Source organism: Anser brachyrhynchus (genome assembly GCF_964034855.1).
Source record: "Anser brachyrhynchus genome assembly, chromosome: 9".
Lineage (NCBI taxonomy): Eukaryota > Metazoa > Chordata > Aves > Anseriformes > Anatidae > Anser > Anser brachyrhynchus.
The window spans coordinates 20,727,825-20,749,490 of record NC_137703.1 but is presented as its reverse complement, the minus strand read 5'-3'; the positions used below and the strand labels follow the sequence as shown (position 1 = coordinate 20,749,490).

At 38.2% G+C, this 21,666-nt stretch overlaps 1 protein-coding gene across 3 annotated transcripts in view; it reads right to left on the bottom strand.

Annotated features, from left to right (window-relative positions):
* LOC308199825 (uncharacterized protein) overlaps positions 1 to 21,666 on the bottom strand; it is a 605,136-nt gene that overhangs the window by 545,864 nt on the left and 37,606 nt on the right. For 2 of the 3 annotated variants that reach the window (XR_013954979.1, XR_013954980.1), the window contains exons 1-2: positions 19,206 to 20,550; positions 19,044 to 19,123 (exon numbers count right to left, since the gene is read on the bottom strand). The gene's annotated coding sequence lies outside the window, so the exon portion shown is untranslated. Of the gene's footprint in view, positions 1 to 12,581; positions 16,135 to 19,043; positions 19,124 to 19,205; positions 20,551 to 21,666 lie in introns of those variants that run through there. The other variant, XM_080604496.1, reaches the window with a different exon arrangement.

The window sequence follows — 21,666 nt, the reverse complement described above, 5'->3', positions numbered from 1 at the left end:
TGTGCTTTCAGACAAATGTTTTAGGAAGCCAGGTTAGGCAAGGTGCTTCACTGTGCACTCGAGAGAAAAACACCAGGTTTTTTGGAGGCCAACTCAGAAAAATTAAATAATCTCCTTATCCCTGAAGTGCATTCTGGAGGCAATTCCTTTGCTTTGTTCAGCAAATATTAGAGATTAGCCAGCAATCAGAGCCTAATCTTGTAATTTACAATAAAGAGTAAATAGCACCTGTCTTCTAAGCCTTGCTATAAAACTCCTGAAGAAAAAAAAAATAACAGACTGGCCAGCACCAATGGCTGTGCCCCTTTCAAGTACTCTATCTAATGAGGTTCATGTGGACAACAGAAACTGAGATCTTGAAACGTAACTCCCTGAGATTAGCAAAGGCTTGAAAAATGCCTGTATTTACCTATCTCTACTGCAGCTTTTGCCAAGTTTTAACTCATGTAAAATTTGCTTATTTTTTTGCAGAAGCACTTTGAAATCAATAGTAGAGAGATAAAATATTATTACTAATTATTGCATACTTATTATAGGCAGTAAATCAAGAAAAGTTGGTAACATTCAAGCACTGCGCGTATTTTTTAAACTTCAGTACAGAATTGCAGCTCACTCTAGGTATTCAATTCATGAAAGAACAGAATCCAGTGTGGGAGAACTTCGGCCACAAGTTACAGTTTATAACACATGGAAGAAACAAGGTGTCAGCATACCCTGTCACTTCTGACACAAAGGATAAAAATATTCCCTCACCACTTTGGCAGTGCACACCAGAAGAACAGAAACATAAAACAAAACTGAGCTTATTGGTAAGGTTAAAAGTACAAAAATCTACAGATATTTCCACTTTCATAGTGAAACATTGGTTTACTGAAAGGGAATCATAAGCTTCAAAAATGCTCCTAATAATTATGATTGCTGGCCATTCATCTATAGCTCCATTTCAGATTAAACAAGCTGCTCTCAATCCTTTTTCATCACGTTGGTCATACAGAACAGTTCAAATACTTATCATTTTTCCCTCTTTTACTCCGTTGCTTACAGTACTTTCAGGGTCCTCATGAAACAATGTTCCGAGGTTTAATGCTGGAAGAAAAGGAATCAGTCGTATTTGGAGCTAAGGTCTGTGGCCAGGATCCTTTCCTGACTGGCATCTTTTAGAATGGATTCTGCCTAAAAGGCATACAGAAAGACCAGTTGGTCACAAAGAAGCGGTTTCCATCAGTCTCTCTCTCATTTAAGTCCTTACAACGTTAATGCTTTCCAGGTGAGGTACTGGGCTAACTCATGCAAGCCAAAGCAAAGGGCCTGGGATGCACTCAGTTCTTGGAAATGCCAAGTACAGACGGCACCAATCATAACAGAAGTACTACCTAGAGCAATGAAGAGAGCAGAATTCATATTGGATGGCAGCCAGAGAAATTACCAGGGTGAGATATTAGTCTTCTAGAAACAGATGAAAAGGGGTATCTTTAATTTCCCTCTAAGGCTTTTGCACGTTAGTCTAGAAACAGTACAGGAAAAAAAATAGGGTTTTGCAGTAGAGAAATCCAAATGAAACACAAAATGCAGCTGTTTTCGTAATTTCCCTTCTTGGCCAGAAGGTATTTTGCAAGAGCAGTCATTTCTTGATAATTAAAAAGACTTCAACCAGTCACTGAAACAGATTAGATAAACTGGGTGCTTGACCTTCCTGCAGGACTTCTAAAACCTTACTAAAGTACTACAAACTCTAATAACTAAAAAAAATAAAAAATAAAAAATTTAGACCTGTCTTCCTAAAGGAACTTACTCTAAGTAGAGCTTAGTTTCACCACCAGTCGCATATTAAAATAAAATGCCTCTGTTAGAAACAAAGTGTTTTCCATTTCCTTCTTCCATCTGCAGCAAAACTGGAGGCTCTGCCAACGAGTATAAGCCAGTGACTGCATGTGGGCTCCTCAGTATTCCAGTCTTTGTGGCTAGACCAGCGGAATGTGCAAGCTGTTCCTAGAATTGACATGCTGAAAGAAGGATTTAGCTTCTATGTATCTGGTGTTTTATTTGCAGATGGATGTGACAGCTAATGCACTGTCCTCTCTTTCCAGCATCTTTCAGATTTAAGCTTTTCACATGAAGGATCCAAAGAACACATTGCTAGTATTCCCTGGGTTTCTCCATATCAGGTAGCAAGATTAGCTGTGAACCAAAATGAATTTTCTTGGGGGGAAGAAAGGGGGAGAAAGAAAAGAAGATATCAGGATGGTTTTTCATTTTGTTATTGTTTATTTGGCGGGGTTTTTTTGTTTGTTTTGTTTTGTGTGTGGTTTTTTGTTTTGTTTTTTTTTGGTGGGTTTTTTTTTTTTTTTGGAACCTTCAGGTTCCATGGTCCTGTCTGTAGAATTGCCAGGAGCACTTCTGCCAAAACATTCCCAAGTACTTACACTCTGCACCTCTTTCTGTCACAAACTTGGGCTTACAAGCTGAAATATCATCATCAGATTCCAAAAACTTGCTTCAAAACCCTTCCTGTGATGATACCTCATTTTTATTTGCCTTTATATCGTCATGAGCACTTCTGGGTTGCCTGCAAGTTAATGAGGAATGCTAAACAGGCTGCCAAGACCTCACGTCTTTAACAGAAAATATGTATTGTTTGAAGTAAAAAGAGAGTGGGTACAGGAAGGGGGGCAAGGCTGACAGCCTGAAAGGCTCAAAATCCTCTGCCTCCTTTGCTTACCTGCCAAAGTTGAACTAGAGGGACTTTGTGTTGGTTGTTGTATTTGATGACTTCACTAACACCTGAAGCGCTTGGTGGGATGCAGATCAGGGCTACTTCAGGTGTTAGTTGTGTCACCAGCTATTCCAGGCAAATCAGAGGAGTGTGAGGCCCCAAACTTAGGTCTTGCAAAGTAAGAAATTTTCAGTTCTCTTTTAAATAACAGTAATCTCAAAGAATTTAGAATTGCATTGTTCAACTCAGTGTAAATTTTGACACTGAATTTTTTGAGAACTAGCCAGCCTACTAGGAAGCACTTAATTAACCTCTCTTCAGGAATTCAGGAAATTTTCATTCTCATGAACTTAACAGAAGTACACTAAATGATTCTCAGATTTGCTATCTGTATATGGGGTATTCTCCAGTTTCTGGCAAGACCATATCTCTCACACTATTACTTCTACCCAGGCCTATATAAATATTTTTAATTATTATTACTTTAGGTTTGGCTTTTTTTTTTTTTGGTTGGTTGGTTTTATTTTGTTTTGTTTTTAATTTGAGATTAAATTGAGACAAATTTTAATTTGTTTTTAATTTAACATTGTTTTTGTAAGCCTGGGAGAAATGTGCTTGAAAGTTAGTATTGTGAAACTGTTGCCTAGCAAATCCCCTGAATAGAAAGGTTCTTTTAATAACTAGAAGCAATGTTTTGTATTGCTCCTTTCTTTGTGTGATTTTTTTTGTTTGCTTGTTGTTTTTTTTTTTTTTTTGCTTGTTTTGACAAATATATAATTAGCGTTTGGGCACCTGAACAGGGAGTGTTTGAATTCTAATTTTCTCACCTCTCTTTCAGTCTCTGGCAATACTCTTGAGTATTTTATGCTTTCTTTGGATAAACTACTGGCCCCACTGACCTCAGTGGGAGTGCTGCCATTGATTACATCAAGGCCAGCATTTTCTTTCCAGTCTCTGGGAAGCTTCTGTGGGGTTCGTGCTAGTTAGCCTGCAAACAGTAATTAACTGTACTTCTCTCCTGTAAATCACAGTGACTTCCCAGGAGAATAGAAACTAGAAATGTTTCTGCTTTGTTTCTTTTTCTCTTTAAGCTGTATGAAGACCTTAATCAATAAGCAACTGATACAGTGTGTAGGAACTTGGATGAACTATAGTCCACTGAAAAGGCAGATATACCAAACTCTTCCAAGAGGAATATCTTTTCCATGATTCTTCAAGTAACATGAAATATTCTCCAGTGACCTCCAGCAAGCTGAAGAAATGTTAGATCTAACATCAAGGCATCACAAAGTAGGATGTAAAATTTTTCTTTTCCTAAGACATCTCTGTGCTCTAGGACCTTTGTGGGACACTCAAAATCCACAGCTTCATTTTAGCCAACCTCCACTTCAAGTTAACTCAACTAAAAATCTATTTTACTGACAGAAGCCAGAAAACGGAGAAGCATGAAATTGAAAGGGACTAAGATATAAAACATGGTTTGTTCAGCACAGTTAACCAGGCAGAGTTTTTGTTACACACACATACACCAAAGTAAATAAATAAATTAGCACAAATGTAATTTACTGGAGAAAATCCTTGGTCTACACAAGTATCCAAAGCATTCCGATAGTTACGTCATATCTCACAGCAAATACAAGAGAGCAAGAGTGATTCCTAAACAATCCCTTGTTCCACAGGTCTGAGTGGGAACTAAGCTCTGATTTTTCTCAGACAAAAGTACTTAACTTAGGTGGTGAAAAAAGCCTACAATGACTTTTGTTGAGTTCTGGCATCATACTGTGTTATCATCCAAAAACATCTTTATCAGAAGTCACCCTTCAGCCCATTCCCCCCAAGAAAGGGGTAAAAACTGACCTTCCATTTTCTTTTGCTTAGTCCTTAGCCACAGTAATGATCTATTCACACTTCTAAATGATGGCGTTTTTCTAACAAGTGATCTGTCCCTAATGAAAAAAGAAATACAGAAGCCCTTATCTTTATAGGCAATTAGCTTCTTCAATGGGTTTTTCACAGAGCTCAATGCATTTAATGAGTAACAATTCAGCATTAAAAAAAAAAAAAAAGCATAGAAGTAAAACAGTATAATTCTGAAACTCCTCTCTTTCTCCACACTATTCATCAGGCCTCATGGGTAAGTCATTATAGCTTACAGTTTGGGGTGATCTCAGAACCTGTATGGACTGTATATGCTTACAGTCAGGCTCAGTCTAGTTCCTGCTGTTTCAAGGAGAGTTTGATACGTGAGATGTAAGGGGACACTTATCAGTTTTGAGAGCTTCTCCTCTCCAAACTGAAGCTTACTCAATCCAAGGAGACTAGCATGTCTGCAAGATATAACTCATATTTTAGTTCTACCTTCATGTAAAAGGTTTGAGTCTTAGGGAAAATAATCCTATACTGTGGAAAGCTCATGGGGGATTTTGCCTCAGAAATTTACTTTCTGAATAACCTTTCTGAATAACAAGTAGGCTGGCAAGCAATTAAGGGTTGAGAAATCAAGTTTCTTTTACATGATACAACTCAATATGTACCTAAACCATTCCCTTCTTATTCGATATATATTTGGATGCCTTCCCAGGAATAAATGCTGCCTTTGGCCATATCACACCCAGGGATGATCCTACATGCTCACACTCCATTTGTCCCTTGGTTCCTGGGACATGACAGATGCCCTAGAGACTGCAACACAAGTTCCACCTCTCCTGGAAATTATTGCAAGTCTTTTTCATTTTTCATCATATCTTTTCTTTCCCATGCTCTGGGATTTCTAGAGGCCAGTGGAACAGCTGAATTAAGTGTTCTCCATTAAGGTCAGGAACTCAGTGTCCTTATACAGGCTTTAATGTTTTCTTCGTGCTCTTGGCATGTCCACTTCAGGACCTCCCTAATACAAACACTCCTACCAGTTCTCCTCTTTTCAGGCTCACTATTCTCAAGCGTTCGCTTGCCTCAGGAGCTCAAGTTTGCTCATCCTCTTTAAATTTTCTCAAAGGACTGAGTAGTAGCCTCTTCCTAGTAAAAGCCTGCAAGAACCTAATCACTACCTTAATCCCTCTTAAATCAGCCTAACTCAGAAAAGAGCCTGATATGATCAAAAAAGGCACAGTCTATTTTGTGGTATTTTCTGTCTCAAAGTCCTTCAAAGAAAGACCTTTCTTACCAAGTGAATAACGTTTCCTTAAATCCTTTACACTTTCAAATATTTTTTTAATATTTGAGATATTAATATATATATTATATAGCAATATATATAATATATAACAATATAGACAACCTTTCAAATATTAAAGGAACAAGCTCCCCCATAGCTATTCTGGGGTCTTCTTTAAATGTACAGTAGTCAATAGCAAGAGGCAGAAGTAGCACGTGCAAATCAGGCTGTCACTACAAGAAACACATGAAATAGTCTGCCAAGTTCCATTTGTCTCAGATCTATTTTTATGCACTCCTATATTGTGCAAAGATGTATGTCACATTATTGCAGCTATTTAATATATGACTTTTTCTACCAAATTCATCCACTGAGATATTCACAAACTGAAAGCTTCATTAGGAAGGCCACATTTCCATTAAAATACCTCCTGATACAATAAAAATATGTCTGGCTTACATACCGCAAGTCTAGTTGAAATCACACAGGTCAGTAATTCAGGTATTCCATGGACCAATGCAGAAATGCAATACTTATTTCATAGGACTGACTTTACCAATATTACCAGATTAAATAGTTGAGTTCGGCCATGTGTTCATTTATCCATTAGCCAACTAAAATCTAGTAGAAGACAATGGAATTTAATGAGTTAAAACTGCATTTCACATTCGTTTACTCATTCTTTGTATAGGACCTACATCTTCCAGTGTTTTCTGTATTAACTTAACAGCTAGAGAGACTAGACAAACTCATATGAAGCAGAAGCTCATTACTGTCCTGCCTATGAAAATGATCAACATTTGAGCACTAAGATTTGGTTTTAGGAAAGTAGAGAATTAAAAAGATGTTTCTGCTACTATACAAAGTATTTTACCTTATGAGTTCTATTGTAACAAGACAGTTTCAAGTCTGTAACTCAGTCACGAAGTTTAAAATCAGACTTTTATCACTTCTTTGAATAAGCTAACAGACAAGGAATACACATATTCCTGGAAAAATGTCACAGCTCCTGCTTTTGATTGATAGTACAAGTGCAATATTCTCTAGGTGAAAGAATTTCCTGGTCTTTGTACCAAAAGCAAAACTAGTGAATTTGACACGATCAACTTCAGAGCTATTAATTATAGTGTTAAATAAACTACCATTTAGGCATACAAAGCTTGCAGAGATAAACAAGGTTCTAAACAAGGTTCAAACAGAATCACATTTGCAAGAGTATTCCACTGAAATTTTATTCCCACTCCCAAAAAGGATCCTTTACAAAACATCCGCTTCCACTGCACTACCACTACATGAAACGTGGGCAAAGGCTATGGAAAAGGAGACATAGCCCAGATATCTCTTTTTCCCCAACGTGAATTTTCTGTAATCCATTTCCTAGTTCTGAACTCTGCAAGAAATTTTGAAGGAGAAAGGGTTTGCTTCTCATAATCTCAAATTCTGCAATAGACTTTAAAATACTCTATGAAAATGATCATTTGAGTATTAATATATTGCAAAGCTTCCAGTTTCAAATATCATTTAACTTCTACAGCCTGCAAATGGTGCCCGGGAGAAGTTCGTTAGTATTGAAAAGTGATTTCTAATCAGTCACTCATGGAATTATTTTATCTGAAGAGCCATGAAAAATGGTTCATCCACATGATGAATGCATGCATAATGTGAGTGCATGACTTTTCACACATTTCAACAAGTATGCACTTAAGTGTGAAGGAATACAATACTCCCTAGCACTGACTGTGAACACCACATAACAGCTTTACAAAATATGTCTGGACAAAACACTGGAGAATTAACTACACAAAACAATCCTGCTTTGGCAGGTGTATTTGAATGATACATCATAGTCCCCTTCCATCTGTAATTTCTAGAATTCTGTAACTGTTTAGGGATTCCAGATTCATAAATTCCTTGGCCAAATTGGCAACAGACTGCAAAAATTTCCCACCCTTAAATCAACTACAGACCACAGACCTCCACGGGGAAAAGTAATGGGGAATCAGTGTACCTGAAAACTAAACTAACAGGAGGATAATTTGCCAAGTCCAAGGTTGATGACCATATTTTACCCAAACATCCCATATACCTCCAGGGAAGTCAATGCATATATGTGGGGTGTAATAGCATAGTTAGGTTCAGCAAGTTGGTCACTGCTCCCTTCAATGTGAAAGATCTGACTTGCAAAGAATTACAAAGAACCAGAGTGGTGTTTCTTTGAGTGATACAGAATTGATAAAGTTATTGTGGTCCACTAATATACTATTATTAACAATACATTTACTTAACTCGCTCAAGGATTCAACTTGTTTTATGATTACTTTCATGACAATAAAAGCTGTATTTTCAGAGATACAAAGGAAATCAAGACATTTAACACATCATTATGGAACTGTGATCACCCCTAAGATTAATACTTTGGCTACATAGAGTTTTCCTCATCCAAGTAAAGGGGTGTTAAAAAAAAAAAAAATCTCCCTCTTTATGCAGAAGGCTACCCTAAACCCTAATGAGTAAGAGCAGGTAGTTTAGCACAGCTCATGAGCTCTTAAGATGTTTTTGGTACAGGGTTTTGTTAGGTTACTTATTTGCCCTATTCTCTTTCCAAACTAACCCCTCCACAACAAACTCCGTACGGTAGTGGTAGAAGTGTAGTGTCCAGAGCTGAATTAGGCCCTCCTAGAATCCCCTCCCTGGGAGTCTGTACATAATTCCACTCCACTTAATAATATTTCATGAGCAGAAACTCCAAACAAAGTACTTCAATTAAGCTCCAGACATTAGTAATGAAGCCCAGAGGAAATTATGTCACCAATTACATTAGTGCAAGTGAACAAAGATCACAGAAATCCTCAGATAACTTTTCATATTTGCCTGCACAATGGTGGAGATAACATGGGTAACAAAAGCCCGTACCAGATTTTAGAGGTCCTTGGAACTGTGAAGGGAAAGAATTGTCATTCATTAGTCTCCAGCAGTAAATTTCGTTCATTTTGGTTTAAACACATTTCACACATTTTCCCTCCTCAGTCTAGCTACATCATAAAAACTGTAATAAGAGCATATGAGCTGACAGATTGGGCAGTCCAAAATACAATAGATGCCTATTAAACACAACAGAAAAAGGAAGACATCTGTTTGAAATGTCCTCTAACATTCTCACAGCAAGGACCTTCCAGTCAGAGAAAATTTGTTTGCATTTTGTTGCTCTTGAAAATTATTCCTTTCATGGATGTAGTCACTACTTTTTTAACCATGTAAGGCTTCAGTAGCCACAGAATCTTCCAGTAGAGAGTGCCACAGTTCAACATCACATTATGTGAATAACTATGCCTTGCTGTTTGTTCTGAACTTACTTAGGTTATAAAAGTTCCTGTCAGCATCAGCAGCTAGGCTTAAGCACAGCACAGGAAGCAATCTATTTGGGCATACTGATGTTGAATGGTAAAAGAAGCTTGTGCTTCTTAATTAAAAAACAAACAAACAGTGTGCCTACACAAAATCAAACAAGCAGAAGGGCATGCACACTTGTGATATGGAAAAATCACTGTCTGGATATAAAATGAAATGATAAAGTTATGTGATACAGTACAGTATGTGCCCTTGGCACAGCAGTGTAGGCAGTAAAACACTACAGCATAAAGGCTGTAGAAATGTTATTTCCTTCCCCTATTGCATTTTGATACCATAAAATAAGATGAAAGGTACTTTGTCATAACTATAAATAGCAAGGAGAGAAACAAGCAATGGGATTAGCATAAGAATCATCTTTGGAACTAATGCATCACTTATTTAAACACATCTGTAGCATGCTGTATGCCAGACAGTAACAGAGAACAGGATTTGAATCAAACCTATATCCAGCAAGACCATAAAAGATCTCAAGAGAACCAACAGCCTCTTGCTTAAAACTGACATTAAAGTGTCTTGTGCATATACCCACCACATTTTAGGGTTGGGTTGTTTTTGTTGCTATTGTTGTCATTTGCTTGTTGTTTGTTTGTTTTCATTTTTGAACATCAATAAAATATCCTCAGGAAGTAAGCAAAACTTAAAACCACAACTAGAACAACATACAAATGAAGGGGCTCTTAGCTAGCCCCGATATAATTTAGTTCACCTTGTAAATTATAGTTTAATAATGCTTTTGTATATGGCAATGTGGGTTATTTGTCACGCAGCATTAACACAATGATGCCTGGAAATGGGAATTTTACGATCACTTAAAATTCACTTGTCACTTCAGTTGGTCCAATTCATTGTTCCTTACTGCTGTGGGTAATTATGGGTGCTGTCCTATATCAGGACAAATTGCAATTGATGCGAGCAGGTATTCTGATCGAAAGAACTCTATAGTTTCATGTCCTGTTTTACCTCTTGTAAATCAATGCTAGAATTATTTAAAAGAAAAAAAAAAGGCAAACAAAAAATTAAATGTCTTTTTCTGTTCCTGATTCCACAGAAGCCACATCAGCAGCAAGGTTTTCCATTAGTTTCAGGAAGTTTTGCACTAGACCCTTATACATGCACCTTCTACTTAGCTAAGATAATAGATGCAAGTAAAAACTTTTTTTATTATTCTAAAGATGTTCTTCTGAAATCTGGGGTCACTACTTCCAAGTTTAAAAGAGATTTGTAGAGTTACTGGTATTGACAAAACTGGAGGATGGGAGGGGGAAAAATAAAGATTATGGACATATTTTACATAGGGAAGCTGTTGACATTTCAATGCTTTGGCTGCCCAGTACGCTGATTTGATATAGTCATATTGTTGAATCAGTTGGACAAAGAAGGACTGAGAAATTCGAAAACAAGGGGAGGAGGGAGCAATAAAACTGTGGCCGTAAGTACTTGGTTCATATGGGGTGCTTTTGGTCTTAAGCTCTTGGTCTTAAGACCAAGCTCTTGGTCCTAACTCTTGCCCAACCCATCTGCTTTCAGTTATTGCCATTGTTGAAGAAGTGACAGCAAAATGTGCCAGCTTCCTCATCTACTGAAGTTCACTGCTTAGCCTGTCAACTGAAATCAGCATCAGTTCAGCTCATCTTAATACACGCAATGAACTGCACAGGCTGAACAAAGACCAAATCCTTATTACTACGTTTTCTGTGGAGAGAGCAAACCTCATGAGAGAGGAGGGACATAAAGCTATAAGCAGTAACCTCTGAAATTCTTGCCAGGTGAGCATAGAAAATGCGAGTCACAGCCTTACACACTCTATACACTTTGCTGATGAGGCTTTACTCCTCCCTGCACTGAATCATTTTGGGGCTTGAGATATCTACAGATATGCAGTCATTATTGTCGTGCAGTCATAGTGAGATGACAGTATTCTACACCAGAGTGAACTTGAGCCTAGGTGTTCTAATAATTTAAAATATCAGTTTGTACAACTTTTGTTTTTCCTCATCTACCATTATATTTGATGCTGGAGTCAAAAATACAGTTTTTCCCCTTTTTAAATAAAGAAACATTTGCTGGAGTTAACACATGTACTGCATGTGGCTCAAGCTGCTAGCAAGCAGAAGGATGAATGTATTCACTTAGTCTCTCAAAAGTAGATCTTCTAGAATGGATTTTATGTGGCTTGGTAGCCTTCCAAGTGCAAAAGATTAAATCACCAGGAAGTGCTATCTTTCCGTTTTCAATTCGCTTTAAAAATGTGTTATTTTGTGATGCCATCGGATATCAGCAGTGATGCTTGGCAACATTACATACTGCTGTTTAATTGCCTTAAAAACTATTTCCCTAGCAGTATCATTAATAATACCAAGCCTAAATTGGATTAAGTACTACGCCACTATAAAGTTAATTCACTGTGATACTAATGAAATGTCATGTGAAGCTTCCTGTAAATCCAGCTAAACAGTCACTGCCAAGGATCATTAAATCAGTGGCATGTTCAGCTATTCTGCTTAGAAAGTATTGTTTTAATTGCTACCAGGTGATTTTCATTAATGTAAGCATTAATGTAAGCATTTTACTGGCTTTAAGTCTTTTGGCATACAGGGCCTTTGTAAGTCCAAAAATGGCAATACTTCACCATTGCTAGGAAAGGAACAAAGCTTACTGAAGAAGCTGGTTGAATTGGAATGGCAAAACTTCAAGAAAACTTTTTCACTGAATATTTATCAAGCACTGAAGAACCATTCTCATGCCCAAGCAAGGTACCAGTCTTTGGCTTCAACATCACCTGAAACAATCTGAGAAGATGCTGAGTGTCTACAGCTCCCACTGGAGATCTTCCATTGGTCATCTAAATATGAAAAACATCAGCCCTCAGCTCTCTCCACCAACTTATACAGGCTCGAAGTAGGAAAAATATTTTGCTTTGTAAAATACTTCTCCCACATGGGAAGGAGTGCAACTTGTACTTTAAGTGTTAGGTTCACTCATATAGGCTAAAAATGTTCCTAAAAAGTAGCCCTTCCAAACACGGAGTATCCTTCATCTGAGATTTCCTCATAGCAACAATTCAGGATCTGAAGGTCACGGAATCATGGAATCACAGAATGGTTTAGGTTGGAAGGGACCTTAAGATCATCTAATTTCAGCCCCCAGGTTCGACACTACATAAACAGAGAAAACACTCAGGACAGACACACCAGCTGATCAGCAGATGCACTTTTCAGACATAAGTAAGAGACAGGTCAGTTTGTTGCCCAGAAAAAGTACACAGACAGCTTTATAAGACAGAGGCAAAGGTGTTTTGCCCACCTCTAAGCCTGATGAAAGTTATTAAGTGCTGTTCCACTACATCTCTCACTAATAAAGCTACCTCTCAGCAGTCTCTCTCATTAGCTTGAGATCAGGCCCAGGCTGATGCAGTTATTGTATAACTGCTTCTTGGCACAGAAAGCTTGCATCTGTTTGGAGGTGATTGTGCAGACGTATGCTTTAGAATTGGCTGCTGGTTGATGTTGGTTGAGAAGCTGGAGAGACTCTTGCAGCCTTGAGTTAAAAGAGCCTCTTCTGGATGTTCAGGAAAGGAGGAATTCACAGAATCCCGGCACTACTGCTGTGGTGTTGCATTTTTTGAAGTCTCTCTCCCCATACCTGCCTTGAGCAAGGCAAGGCAGCTCTTGGCACACAGCTATGTTACTTTCTGCAGCACCTGCACAAGAGCTTGAGCAGGTCTGAAATTTACAGAGCCTTTCTTTCTCACCAGTTATGACAACATTTAGGTGATGATTTCCCTTGTTCCACACCACTTACTACTTCAAAAATCTTTGACTTTTGGTCTCCATTCAAATGTACAGCAAGCACTGTGTTCATAAGTCGAGCAAGCACCCAAATGCACGAGCACAGAATTTAAGATCTGGTTTCATCACCACTTATTTATTTTGGTCCATATATTCTGCATTTTTGTTCCCCAGGTTTCAGTGGGAGTTCCACTCTAGATGAAAGGATATAGCTCATTCTGAGTGTCTTCAGAGCATTAGCGGAAGAAAGTAAGGATTTTACCCTTCTTCGCTGATATTGCACAGTGTAATTAAATCCATGTCATGCTGAAGTAGAAGCTAACGTAGCAGAAATCTTACTCCCACTAAACAGCTTCAATCACAAATACTCCTTTCTGCTTACCTACTCCTTTGCATAATCATTTTCATTCAACTCAAGGCAATGATAAGCACTCATTTAAAAGAAACCACATTCAGGGTCATGTTTGGCAATGACATTCCTTTAAGACTTGTTGTTCTGACACAGGACGTCATTGCAAAAAGTCTTCTCCAAGATATTCTTCAGTAGTACTTGCACTGAATGTCAGCATTCTCTTTCTTCTTTTACAACTCTGCCTGCCTAAAGCACAGTTGCTGTGGACAAGCCATAAATCAGAAGCACTACCAGCCAGATCCCATTCCACATCTCTCTGCTTTGTATCCAGATCTTCCTGTGAAGGGTGAGAGCCATTGGATAATTCCTAGTAGTGGGGAAAGGCATCTCTGATCCACCAGTGGAGGATTCACAATTAAGAATTAATATCCTTACCAGTGAAAATCCAACTGTTCTCAAGCAGTAGAAGAACACAGACATGGCTTTCCATCCTCACATTCATTTGTCCGCTTACAGGGATATTTTAATTTTACAGGTAGCATATGATCTTTAAATAATATTTTTAGAATTCCTGTACAAAACTGAAGATTTAACCTAAAACACAATAAAATCTGAAAACACATTCTTTCCTCGATAGTAAAAGTCCTTCTGCTTAAATACTTGCCCTCTGAGCTTACCAAACAAACGATGAAAAGTCTCGGTTTTGGTACAGCTGAAGTTCAGTTTGTGTCAAATGAAGCAAAAGCATTTCAGGGACTGCTGTGGCTGTTGTTACAATTCATGCAAGCTCCTTGCTGGTCTGTGTATGTTTAGTTTGTCTCCTGAGCAGTCAGAGTAGCCTCTTACTATAAAGAGGGCAAACTGAATGAAAAGCAAGTCAAGTACACTATAAAGTAGACTGAAAACAAGTTGTTTGGCACTAGTTTTGACATCAGTACTCCTGGGACAGGAACTTGACTTTAGTGTAAACAAGTAGACATACAGCATCTGTGCCTTTAGTTTTCACTTTATGAAGTCATTTAGCTTGTAGTTGTTATATACTATGCAAATACTGATTCTCTTTATTGACTTATATATATGTATGCTTGTTCACAGTAAAAAACTTAATCCATAAAATATCTACATATTTAATGTCAGCACAATGCTTTTTCCTAAAAGTCCAGAAAAGCTGTTTCCTTTTGATATAGACCTATACTGTGGTGGTAATGTTGCTATTTTTTTCATTCTTTACACCATGTGCCTCCAGGTCAGAGTTAAACAGAGCACTCCAGAATAAACACAGCATCTACTGGGATCCTACGTTACCACCTCTCCAGTTCTGTTTCTCTGCAGCACTTATTCTTTTATCATGAATGGCTTATCAAATGTTGTCAACTCCATGTCTCTCCAGACAATTAAAGGCTGTAGATCATATTATAAACTATTCCACTGTCACTTGGCATCATAAACCACATGGAGTCAGTTGTTCAGGATGTCATCCAGCCTCTGACCGGAGGAGTGAGGATGAAAGCTGAACTCTGACCTGAGTGAGTGATTGAGAATATACTGTTTGTCACTGCCTATAGAAAAAAATGAACTGCCTTCACTGGTATCCAGACATTCTAAATTTAACTCCATGCTAAAGTCTTGAGATTAGTGAAACCTTTTAAAGAAGAAATGATAATGTTTCATATTTCATCCCAGTACAAAGTTTAATCACATTCCTTCCCAGAGGCCCTTACAACACATTTCTGAAATAATAAAATTATGGATGTGTCAGCTTGGACAGGAGACAGTCATTCAGAATTCATGCTCATGTAAATGGGATCTGCAACCTAGGCTTGTCACTTCAGGAATTCAGTATACTTAAAATTCTCCATCACTGGCAATAGCTGGCAGTTTATTCTCTGACAATTACGGTGCTCTTTGTATGTTTTCAAATGCTGGCCTTCTGTGCATATACTTCACACATTTCTTACGATTCAGTGATGAAAACATTCAAGTCAGAGCTGAAAGCTTGGTGGTGGTGGTGTTGCAAGTTATTGTCAATACTTGTCAATCTTTGCTGGGCTTTGACCTCATTTCCAAATGCCCTATAAAGAGGATGAAAATGCAGTACCTCCTCTGAAATAACAATTCTCAGCAGTCTCTTCTCTCCCGTTCTTCCATATTACCTCCCCAGCACATACAGAGCGTATCTTGGTAATTAGGCATAAAAATAATGCCAATATCTTCAATGTATTAAATTGTAGGGCTGAGAGTATGTTTTCAGGAGGTAATCTGTAGTCATTCTACACCATAACTTAGCAACTACCTCTGGCCTATTTCTCATACTTCCCTATTCTCTGAAATACCAGGTACAACTTTTAGCTTGGAATCCACTGCTACAAAATATGGAGTTCATGAAGTCAGAGATGTCAGTTTAGTAGTGCTGCATCATTTCCTCCCACACAGATGGGTCTACAAGATTTAAGCTAACGGTGAAACAAGACCCGGATCCAGAAGCTTGAGGTTGTTTCATCTGCGCAGGATCCATCCCAGCCTGCATATGGAGTTTCAGCCGCCCTCACTGAAACTAATGGAATGATTGAACTGTTTTAACAACAAAACCAAACCAAACAAACAAAAACCATATCAGACACACAGCTATAAATGGTGTCATCTGTGTGAAACTTTCCAAAGCTGAGAGAAATTTTGTCTTCCAAATTCAGTCCAGTGGTTTTGAGTCCAACTCAAACTGCAGAACACAAATGATATATAAAACAGATTTATAAGTATGTAAATTTTAAGACATTGAACGTATTATAGTTCTGTACTAATGCTTTCTACCCTTTCTTTGTGATGCTCTCTGCTTATTTGACTGCCTGTTACTGGAAGCATAACGTGGAGATGGATAGCCCTGAGTCATAGCAGTTTGTCATGCAGTAAGAAGCACGACAAAACACACACCTTTCTTCACATTCATGCCATGAGGACTGACCTTTGTGGGGCTCCGTGTGACTTCAGGAATTAGTAAATGTGTGTGAACTTGAAGCAGTGTCTGAGTACCCAATTTCATGTACCCAAGCAAGTGGCCAAGGTCAGAGAGAAAGTCACTGCCACTCTGAAGTCAAGGCTAAAGAGTCCTGACTCAGTCCTTTGAGCTAACCATCTGACCATGCTTCGTTTCACATCCTTCTCAAGAGTCATTAAATGTTTCTTCAAGTGCAGCATAAAATTTGCTACATTCAGTGCCTAGTTTCTATTCTCTCACATCAAATTTATGGACCCCAATGTTTTATTAGCACTCTCCTCCTCCCTCCCAAAAACAAACAAAGTAAAATATATATAACTATCAAAAGGAGAGACACTTATTTCATCATTTTAGTGGAAAAACTGGGGGGGAGGAATACCCAGTAACACATTCACGGATTATACGTACTACCAACATGAAACAAACAGAAATAAGTATTCTTTGGAATTGCAGAAAAATAAGATGGCTTTGCCAAATTTTAATTTGCATTTGGAACTCAAAAATTGGTTTGGTGAACTCTCAAAAGAGATTTCAGATAAGAAAGTCATTAGAGTGATGTGACACTGTATGTTTGAAACTACTCTGCTGCCTAGCAATTTCCAGCTGCTTCACCATTAAGGTTTTAAATATTTCTTTATGTTTGACAAGCTCAGCAAAAACTACAAGAAACGAATACGGAGTTGTTACAAAGTGACTCAAGTTGTGAAACGTTTCAAGTGTTTCTAGTTTTCTACACAGAAAGAAAAATATCGTAATTTTGCAAGTATCTTTGCAGTTTCAATCACAACACATTTTTTAAAAAAAAGGTAAAAAATTACATACTTTACAAAACATTTGGAATGCAGTTGCAAGTGGGTGACAGGAACTGATTCCCTCTGTTACAGATAACCATAGCAGGAAAAGAACATGTGCATATTTACCTTACTAACTTGGAATCTGCTGACTAGACCAGACCCAGCCTACTGACCAGACACCAATTTGCTAATTCAGCACTCAGCCCCCTACTTTGCCTTCCACAGCTGAAACAGTTGTCCTCTCTATGAGAAAACAGTACCTAAAAAAAACTGAGGTAACTTAAAGATTAGAGAACACACCTTCTGTGTATCCTCAAAAGACCACCAATCCCTTTTGATCTCCCTGTTTTCACCCCGATGTCTTATTCTTCACAGCACTACCATTCTCCTATTCCATTACCCAGCATAAATCCAATGTGAATTCTATACCCACAGTTCATCATTTCCCCTGTGGTGCTTAAAGAATCAGTAGATGTTGCATGCAGCCACAGGGGAGAGGGAGAAAAGGAAAAAAACAGGGGTTTGGAATACAAGATGCTGCTTCTCTGTCAATAGACTTGCTGCACATTCCAATGGTCTTCGTGTTTGTCCTAGGCATCATATCATGAACCAGTCTGTTATTGCTGACATCTTTGCATTAGTCTCCAGCAATGATACTAACTCCACGAGTCTCTAATACTTAGCTGTACTAGCTACAAGTTTTCAAGAAAAGAAGGACTGACTTTGTGGAATGGGACAGCAAACAAGTCTTTTTTTTTTTTTTAACAAAAAAAAATATGAATACAGAAACAACATTTGGGCTCCACATTAGCTGTCTAAAGTGCAAGGCTTTACCTATCTTGTAACGCATCAGTTTGTTGGCTACTACCCTCCTTAGAGGCTACTGCCTGGTTTATAAGGTATATTTGAGCCCTGAGAATATGAGCTGTTCAAGTCTTTTTCATAGCTGACTTGTAAGAGAGCAGACCTGTCTCTCCTCTGTTAGCCACACAAACTATCTGGAACTCAAAAAATGAGAACGTTCTTCCAGAAGCACACAAAAATATCATACCTCACTCTCCAGCAAGAAAACATTCATAAACATTCATTGTCTTACCCTACTGTAATAAGCAATACATATTTTCCTAACAAGACCTTTTCCACCACAAATTTTGCAGAGACTTCTTCTGTGACAGTAATGAGATCTACTTTACTTATGTGTCCTTTGCTGCAAGATTTTATGCTATAAACCAGATTTACTCCCCTGCTCTGTCTTATGCCAACAGCAACACTCTATGGCATGCAATATCCACAAATGTTCTTAGTCTTTAGGGTATTGAGAAAAAATAGTTGTTAGGGAACAAGAAAGCTACTCCAAGTCACCCAAAGCATACTTCCAGAGGGCTTCACTGCTGAGTCAGTTCAGTTAAAAAAAAAAAAAAAAGAGGAATACTCCTTAATACTGTTTTTTGTTGTTGTATTGTTTTGTTTTGTTTGTTTTAAAAAAGTTGAGATTTCTCTTGCTTCTGACATAATACAAACTCTTTGGGTCACACCAAACTTTACCTAAGATCAGCAGGTCATGCTAAGAGGGCTTCCACAATCCTACAGGCAGAAGCTCCAGTCACAAAAGAACACCCTTTTCCCTTCCTCTCGGTATATATAGAAGGGGAAGAAGGCAAAGAGGTACCTAGTATTGAGAACCTACTTTACCAGCTGGCAACTGCACTGTAGAGAAATCTGCTTTACCAGCAGGTGACTGCATTACAAAAAAAACACAGACACATCACAATATTTTCTGTGCCTTTAGTCCAGAGGTATTACAGAAGCTCTAACATCAGTCTTGAATTTCCCACTCACCATGACAGCTTTCTGCTCACATGACATCCTGGGGCCACCATGAAGGAGATGATTCAAAAGGTGGAAAGGTGAGTCATGCTCTTGAAATGTAAACCATGTGGTAGAGATAATAAAGCACAAAATAACTGCAATTAGTGATCATATTAAGAACCTTGTTTCTACCTTTGCTGTTTCTTTAGCCAAAACCACCTCCCATGGGGAGAACTGAAAACAAATATCTCTGCAGTTAGGACTGGGCACTTAACACTAAAGTCCACAGCAAATGATGAAGAGTCTTACAGCCCTCCTTCCATCACATTTGTAGAAAACCGAATGATCTATTTAATGATAAATTACACACAAATGTGGGCAGACCCCTGGAGCCAGAAACCCACTGGTAGGTTTTGCAGAGATTCCAGAGAGACCTCACAGGCCCCTTAAGAACTAACTTTTGTTCCAGCTGCTTCCTTAAGGCCAGGTCCTCAGCAGGCATAAATCATTCTAAGTTCCAGTGAATTCCTTGTAAAACCACCCTGATTTTCTTCAACAGAAAAACTGGCCCTTTTTGCCTCTCCTTGCAGTTCCAAGTGTTTGTTTCTTTTTTATCCAGCAGTTGTGCCACTGAATGCTAAAGAGATGAGAGGTGATTCTTTATCAGCCATATCCAGAGGAATTAGTGTAAGCATCAAACCCTTACCCTCCTTGCTTTTTCAGGTAGTATGCAGCCTCTACTACCCACAGACACTGGGATGCTGCATAGAATATTTCAGCTGTAGCCCAGCTGTAATTATTTCCTCAAGTATTCAAGACATTTTGAAGAATCACAACCTCCCCTTAGTGTTCTGATGGAAATGAAGTTGTTATTTTTCTATGTAATTATTTCATCATATTTATTACTTAAACAATCTCTGAGAACAAAAGCTACACAGCAAAAGCAAGGCTTCATTTCACCAGGTGCTCTCCTGACAGTTTGAGGGAAGCTATTTAGGAGAGGGGGAAAAAAAAAAAGGAAAAAAAAAAAAAACCTTTCTTTTAACATCACTGCTCTGACAACCACAAAGGCTGCCTGACAATCTTGATAGCTCTATTTATGATGTTACATTATCCCGCAACTGTGAGGAATGCTATTTCTACTATCCAGGCTTAGGTCTAAACAGAGCTGTGAAGCAAACTCCCCTTCTCTCTTTCCAACCGTGTGACCTCCTAGAGAGTGAACAAAAACGGTATCAGAAATTACTGAAGGGTAGAAAAGATGGAAATAGTCAGTGTCCTACTTCTTTCCCCACCTGGAGGCCAGTGTGTCTAAGGGAGTCCTAAGCTGTGAAGTTTCCCTGGTGGGGAAACAGGAAACCAATCACCAAAATGTGAGCAAATGCAATGTATAAGATGACGAAGAAAGCCATTTCAGCAGTTGTATTCTTTCTTTTTTATGAGCTCTTGGGCATCACACCTGTGGATTGTGGTTTTCTGGAACTTTAAGACTGAAAAAATAAGGCAATTAATACCTTAACCAGATAAAACAAGAGAATCTGACCCCATCAACCCCAGCTTGCCAGCTGTTTGCATTATCAGATTTGCTCTCAGTTGCCAGCTACATTTTTTCCCCCCCATCAAATCACAAAATCATGCATAGACATTTAGAAGGAGCTTCAGTGCCCATCGTCATACAACATGTCCCTCAACAACTCAAAAACAATAGCTACTGTTGGATGGAGCTCCAGAGTCTTCTCTAGGAACAATACAGTAATATTTGATTCTTATGGAGGACTATTCACATATAAAATATTTACAAGGGAGGTCAAAACCATTGTCACCACTTTACAAGTGGAGAAAATGAGGTAAAGGGACTCTCTCATAGCAGAGGGAGAGTTGGAGCCAGATATTTTGTGTTCCTGCTAAATCATGTTGCCAAATACATCCCAGGAGAGAGAACATTTTATTAGTCTCCAGGGCAAGCTACATGGAAGTTCTGTTAGGAAAAAAGCTGGATAAATAGAACAAGCGAAATGGATTAAGATTTTAAAACAACTAACTTTAAAGCCTTTAAAGCTGTTTTGTCATTGTTGTTATTTGTTATGTCCTTAAACTGTTATGAGTCAGTTTGCTAGCTTTTTTTGAGTCTGACTTCTTACCAATATAGGACTTGTGTGATTGTGCTGTCTGTCTATCACAAAATCTTTGAATTGGCTAGCTAATTTAAAGCAAATACAGAAAAGGCATGCAAAAGTTGTTTCAAAGGCAATTACATTCCCATAGATCTTGAGACTGGTCCCAGATAGGGCAGAATTGGAACCGGATTAGTCCCACCATTCAAACAAAGACACTGCCAGATATGGCAGCAGATGGAACTTAGAGAAGAAAGACAAAAACATTAAAATTTTAGTTCTGAACTGATTTTCAAAGCATACTAAAATCCACGTAGCAGTAAAAATAGTGGCTGTTAGCTGGGTTTCTGGTTTGTTATTTCATTATCATAAAACAACTAATTCATCAAATGAAAATAGATAATTGATCAGACTAGAAATCTCCAAAGAAATATAATTTAAATTCTTTTACCTTTTTTTTTTTGTAGTTACAAGACAACCTCCTACTAACTTTTCACAGGTTTTATTCAGTTACCTTCAGAACTGCTATCAAAAAAAAT